Below are 7115 nucleotides of genomic sequence, written 5' to 3' on the forward strand. Positions count from 1 at the left end.
TGACCATCCTTACAGAAGCAATGCTTATTAGTAGATCGATTAATTGATATGTAGGTTAATAAGGGTAGAGGTCACAGCTCTTTCATAAGTGAGGAAGGCCTCTTGTTTCTCCCTGTAGAGACTGACTAGATGGCTCTTACTTTAGAAAATAAGGAAAGGAGACAGAAAACCAGATTGGAAGGAACAAGGGTCTTGAGGTCATAAATTTAGAACTAGAAGGAATTTAAAATAATCACAACATTTATGTCATAATTTATATCTTGTATTATTTAATTTATATTTAATAATGTATATAATATGTACTATGTTCCAGACTTGAAGCACTTTACAAATATTAGGTCATTTGATTTTCATAACAACTCTAACTCGGAGGTAGGTGCTATTATTATGTCCATTTTACTGGTAAAGAAACTGAGGCAGACAGGTTAAGTGACTTGTCTAGTGTCACACAGCTAGTGAGTTCCTGGGGTCAGATCTGAAATTTAGTCTTCCTGACTCCCAGGCCAGCCCTCCATCCCTTTATCACCTAGTTTCCTAGATCATCTATGACAGTGATGGTGAACCTTTTAGAGATAGAGTGCCATTGCCATGCCCATCCCATCAGAGACTGTATGCCATCCTCTCCCCCACCATATTGGGTATGCTCTGCCACAGACCCCCTTACTCCACACAGGGGAGGGAGGAAGTGCTCCCCTTGGGCTGCTGGGAGGAGGGGCAGGTGAAGTGAGGAATGTCCCGAGTGAGTGTTGAAAGGGGGAGGGAAGTGGCCAGAGCCCTCTGCTTCCCCACAGCTCTGCCACCTGTGAGCTGCCCACCTTATCCACTGTGAACTCCCATATTGCTGTTAGACAGAGGGGTAGGGGACAAGAAAAAAGGTTATCAGGTCCATTGGAGAGGGGGGAGAGGAGCAGCTCCACCTGAGTCCCTCTGCCTTTCTAGTAAGAAACTCTGAGTTGGGCAGAGGGAGGGTGGCCATGGGTGTGCCATATTTGGCACCCATGCCATAGGTTTGCCACCACTGATCTAAGAGATCTTTGCTCCCTCACCCACTAATACTAAAGCAAAATAAATTCTCTCATTGATCATATTTTTAAAAACATGTTTAATTTTGCACCCTGAGTACATTACCTTTCTCTCAAAGGATAGATAGCACACTTCACTATCTGTCCTCCAGAATAACTATTAGTCATTTTGTTGATAAAGCCTTTCAAAGTTGTTTGCCATGACAATCATCTCTTTTTGTTTTTATGAATTAGGAAGCTATAAGAAAGAAGGCAACTTACCCAAGGTAACACAGATGGTGAGTGGCAAAACATGGGATTCAGACTCAAGCTCTCTAATGCCAGAATGAGCCCTCCATAACCCTGCAAGAGATTACATTGAAAACAAAAAAAAAAGGTTACTATATTCTTTTACAGTTGGAGAAACTGAGGCCCAAGGATGTAAACAGAATACCTAGACTTTAACAGTAAATCTTCCCACTGCAAGGAAATCATCTGGGAAATGTTTTTAAAAGTTTAGATCAGGAGTAAATTTGGAGGAAAGACAGACAACATCTTGGGTAACTAAAGGAATGAGCACACTACTGGTAGTAAAGACTGAACTCAGTCTGTTGCTGATGTGAGGTTTTTGGAGAGTATTATGGAAAAGGTCTAAGATACTAAAAGCTGTCATCACAACAAAGAATTCTAAATACTCAGATGGGGAGCAACAGAGAATTATTCTAGGGTGCACTAGAGAGAACATTGTCTCTAGAATGAATGGAGTTGGGTTCAAATTCTAATGCTTGCTATTTGACAACTTTGGGCAAGTCACTTACCTTCCCCAGACCTCAGTGTCTTCATTTGTAAAATGAGGGAACTGATGATTTTAGAGGACCTATGATGAAGGATGCTACCCATTTCCCATGAGAGAAGAGGGGAACTTAAAATAAGGTCTGCAAATTTTTGGACATAGCCAATATAAGAAATTTGTTTTACTTGGCATATTTTTTATCAAGGTTTTAACTTTCTTTTTTTTTTCTCCAATTTTGGAAGTTTGAAGGAAGAGGGGTGCTGGAGATCATATAACCAAACAATAACAAAAAGAGAAAGAAAGGGAAGGAAGGAAGGAAAATAAAGGAAGGAAAGAATGAAAGAAAGAAGAGCAAGAAAGAATAGGAGGAAGAGAAAGAAAAAAGGAAGGAAGGAAGGAAGAATAAAGATGAGAGAAGGGAGAAAGAAGGAAGGAAATAAAAGAGGATCTATTGAAGAATTTTTAAATGTTCAGAAAAGAACTGACAGAAAGTCAGGAAGAATTACAGATAAGCATGAATGCTTTCAAAATACATGCTGAATTTAGTATATATTAAAGAAGAAAAGAAAGCTCTACATAATAGAGAGTCACAATTCCTGTACAATGCTCTTTCTTTTCCTGTTCTATTACATGTATGGAAATGCTAGTTTTATTTGGTGTTTAATTTTGTCATTAAAAAAAGATAAGTACTAAAAAATTTGAAAAGAGAAGCTTACACTAGATGGTCTCTAGAGTTTCTTCCAATTCTGAATTCTATGGTTGTGAAGCAACACCTACTTCTCCATGTCTTGAAAAAAGCCTAATCCTTTATAATGTGAAAGATAGGACACCATGTTGAGCCCTGCTGGCAGGGCTGGGAGAACTGGTTTCAAGAAGGAAAGTATCCTGAACTTATAAAGTGGGGCAATGAGAAGTTGCACTTCCCAGTCTCTAGGAGCAACATTTAGAATCTGTTGGCCCTTTAGAAAGCTTTTAATTATATATGACAATCCTGAAGGAACTTCAGTACCTTCTCTGAGAGGGTTGCATTCTGGGTCCCTCCCCCCCAACAATGAAGCCAAATGTTAGTCTTTGCCATTCTCCTTCTGTTTCAATAGCAAACATCAAAGGAAGAGATGATATTCATGGAAGGTCTGAATGATGGAGTCACAGAACAGTAGGTGGTAGCTGCAGAACCATCTCCAGTTATACCCTACTCTAAGCATGTCTAAACCTCAGTGAAACCAGGTCTGAGGGAGGTGGGTGAGGGGGGAGACTCATCAGGGTCTTTATTGCCTGGGGCCAAGGCTCCAATAAATCAACTGGAAAACCCACTGAGGGGCCTCATGAATTCAATCATCTGGGAGACAGCAGCTCAGAGTGAAGGCTTAGGCATTCTTCATCTTGCCTGGCATTTCCTTTTCTCTTAGATCTGCTTTGTCCTATAGCCTGACTAAAATGGACTCCCAGAGGCTCTGCTATTGTACAGCTGTGAGCTGGCTGTGCTTTTGTGTGTTTGTGCGTGCCTGTATGTGTGTGTGTGTGCCAGTTCACATGTGTCTTCCTCCTCCTCCTTTTTATTATCATTAACAATGAAATATTGAGAGCGAGCTGCTAATGAGCCTAAACTCCCCTCCCACCCCCACTAATTTCAGGGTTATTCAGTTTCTCTCATTGCAGTTTACCAAGCAAGGTAGGTTGCCCCATCTATCATCCTTAGACGGTACAACATGGCCCCACTGAACATGGATACATCATTCCTACTGTGCTAGGTATGTGTGTGCATAATAACATGAATTTATATGATTATATATGTATGTATAATACATAGTTGTTTCACAAGCAGTCAAAAGAGATTAAAAAGAGAATTTCCCCCCCTGGAAGGGGCAGGGACTGGGAAGCAGACAAGCCATAATCGCCACCATCTAAGTTGGCTCCTGTTCATTTCATGGCATGCTAAGCATTTCCTTGTCAATTTTGAGATGTCAAGATGTGAAAACAACCCACATTAAGTAGATATTATGTGCCAGCAGGACAGCAAGTGTCTCCAATCTGCCGGCATCTCGTGTTCAGACATGCTAAACTGGCCCTCATCAAACAGCCACCTTTTCCTTCAAGATGTTTCCTTTGCTATTAGTGGATAAAAAGACGTCTCTATAGTGGGCCTTTCGCCCCCACCTTTTTCCCTCCCCTTCATTCTCTGAGTTCCAGCTGGACATGTTATCTGCTGGGAATTCAAAGCTCAGAGGATTAGCTTTTGCCGATTACCAGCAGGTCTGTTACAAATAGCTTAAACTAACCTATTACTACCAGAATTTTTAAACTGGAGTTTGATAAGCCACAAAATCAATTTCATTCTAGTCTTACCTTTCTGCCTTTTCTTTTAGTCATATTCATGAATCTCTATTGCGGACACATTTACACAAGCATAAACACACACACACACACACACACACACACACACCAACATAGACATAGACACTCACATTACACACTCCCTATAAATACCGGGCTCACACTGCTAACCTAGTCAGACGTGGGCTACTACAGGAGAAAGAAGAGTTCATTTTACCTGGAAAGGGGGGTAAAATCTATTTAGATCAAGCAGAAGGTACAAAACAGAGAAGGAAGCAGATTGTGAACCTACACGACCCAGAGGTTAGGCTTCCAATCTCTCCTGCTGAGGCACGAAATTTCATCTTGCCTTCCTTGATAGGATTGGAACAGAGGGCCAGCATGAAGGTGGAGTTATTTATGAACCTGACACTCTGAGCGCCAGATAGGTACTGATGAAGGGTCAGCCAGGAGAACTCAAATTACAAAGGTTTCCCCCACTTCCTACTTCCTTCTGTGCAACTAAGAATCCTTTGATGAGAAGCTTCTACTCTGTCGTGGGGCAGTCTGGAGCCTCCAGGGAGATCAGGAATCTCAGCTGTCCCACTTGAATTTGGTGCCTCCTCTAGAACAGGATAAAGGGGCACTTGTTGGGATGTGGACTGAAGATTTATGGGGACATTGATGGGTCTGCCTCTCATGGGAAAGGGTTTCATTTCCCCTTACTGTCCAGTAATGAATGAATAAAAAACATTTCTTAAGGACTTACTATGAGCACTCTGGTAGCAGCTCATTGGCACAGTGGATAGAATGTTGGACCCAAAGTCAGAAAATCTCTTCTTCCTGCCTTCAAATCCAGCTCCAGACACTTACTGGCCAGTCACTTAACCCTGTTTGCCTTGATTTGTCACCTTTAAAATGAGCAGAGAAAGACATGACAAACCACTTCAGCATCTTTGCCAAGAATATCCCAAATAGAGTCAGGAAGTGTCGGACACCATTGAAATGACTAAAAACCAATAACAAAAGAGTACTTTGCCTAGGATGTTTCTGCCCTCTAGGAACTTACATTCTAATAAAAGAAAGCCACACATATGAGAGAGGTAGTCTGGGAGCAGTTTTTTTCAATAGGGAACATAAAGGAATAGTAAGTGGACCCATTGTTGACATTCTTTCTTGGAATTGATTACTATTCCCAAAGTTAGAGATGGAAGTTAGGAAAAAGATGTCACAGAGGCATGGATTGGCACAAATACAGCTAGAAAATGAGAATTAGCATAGTAGAGCAGAGTCAGGATAGCCACCAATCAAAAGCACAGGATTCTGGCTAGAGAGCTGTGTGGAAGTCAGGAGAGAAAAGGCATGGCATGAAGATGATGAGGGAACAGCAGCTTGATACATCTAAGTCTTCTTTCTTTCTTTCTTTCTTTCTTTCTTTCTTTCTTTCTTTCTTTCTTTCTTTCTTTCTTTCTTTCTTTCTTTCTTTCTTTCTTTCTTTCTTTCTTTCTTTCTTTCTTTCTTTCTTTCTTTCTTTCTTTCTTTCTTTCTTTCTTTCTTTCTTTCTTTCTTTCTTTCTTTCTTTTTTTTTTCTTCCACAGGCAGAAGAGTGGTAAGGGCTAGGCAATGGGGGTCAAGTGACTTGCCCAGGGTCACACAGCTGAGAAGTGTCTGAAGCCAGATTTGAAACTAAGACCTCCCATCTCTAGTGGCCTCTTTCTTATAAGAGTTCTCCCATCAGCTAGAATGAAAGACTGCAGGGTGAGCTCCAAAGAACCAGGTTAGATGGAAACAGAGTCAAGACACAAAAATAGCCAGAGAGCAGCAGGCAGTGAAAGGGGAGGAAACACTAAAACTAATTTAGGCTTTGAGATTTCTAAGAAGCAAATCAAATTTACTCTAACTCCTCACAGGAGTTTTAGTATCACTACATCTATCTCTCCCAAACAACTCATGTCTCCTGTTTTATGTTACTTTGATATCAGTTTATGAGCAAAAGAATAAAGAAACATTATCAGTGCAGCAAGAGAGGTCAGGTTTAGATTTAAGAAGGGCAACTTTCCTGGTACAGACAACTAAATTAATAATTTTATTTTAAAATGAACTGAGGGGCAACTAGGTAGCTCTGGAGGTACAGTGACAAGCCTGGAGTCAGGAGAACCCTGATTCTAATCTGACTCCAGACATTTTCTCACTATGTGATCCTGGGTGTCACTTAACTTCAATGGTCTAGCCCTTGACACTATTTCTGACTTAGAACTGATGCTTAGTATTGATTTTAAGATAGAAGGTAAAGTTTTTTTTTTTAATGAACATGACATAATCTATGCCAAATTATCTCTGGAACTAAGCTTTAGTCATGCCTTTGTTCTTTGTTTTTCAGACTTAAAAGTTTAACATGTATAATTAATTATAAATCCTATATTTAGTAATTTTATATAGTACTCCAAGGCATACAAATATTTTGCAAATATAATCTGATTTGATCATCCATCATAAATAGCATTTATATCATTCTTACTAGGTGTCGGACACTGTAGTAAGCAATTTACCATCATTATTATAAAGGGACACTAGGTACAACAATGGAGAAAGAGTTCCAGAATCAGGAATACCTGAATTCAACTCCAGACTTGGACACTAGTTGTGCCACCTTGGGCAACTAATTGAACTTCTGCCTTAATTTCCTCATCTGTAAAATGAAAACAGTAATAGCAAAATGGAACAGTATTTGTAAAGCACTTCATTCAATGACTGGCACATAGTAGGTGCTATATAAATATTATCTATATTATATTTCGTTATATTACCTTATGTTATATCATCTCATGAAATAGAATTCTATCATGCTTTATTATATTAATTATATCATATCATATTATGTTTTATTATGTGTCAGGTCTTGCTGAATCCATGACCAAGACCCAAACTATTCTATCTAGCTGTTGTTATCACAACAAAGAAGGCTGGAATGTAAGGATCAGAAAAGTAGCAATTTCTACCAGTAGTCT

General features: G+C 39.8%; 1 long non-coding RNA gene across 2 annotated transcripts in view; it reads right to left on the bottom strand.

The window, feature by feature from the left end:
* Positions 1–5013, bottom strand: part of LOC130457131 (uncharacterized) — a 107352-nt gene extending 102339 nt beyond the window's left edge. The window contains exons 1-2 of one of the 2 annotated variants that reach the window (XR_008916194.1): positions 4877–5013; positions 1284–1364 (exon numbers count right to left, since the gene is read on the bottom strand). This is a non-coding gene — a long non-coding RNA (uncharacterized LOC130457131). Of the gene's footprint in view, positions 1–1283; positions 1365–4420; positions 4539–4876 lie in introns of those variants that run through there. The other variant, XR_008916193.1, reaches the window with a different exon arrangement.
* Between the last annotated feature and the right edge of the window lie 2102 nt (positions 5014–7115).

Source organism: Monodelphis domestica, chromosome 2 (assembly GCF_027887165.1).
Source record: "Monodelphis domestica isolate mMonDom1 chromosome 2, mMonDom1.pri, whole genome shotgun sequence".
NCBI classification, from domain to species: Eukaryota; Metazoa; Chordata; class Mammalia; order Didelphimorphia; family Didelphidae; genus Monodelphis; species Monodelphis domestica.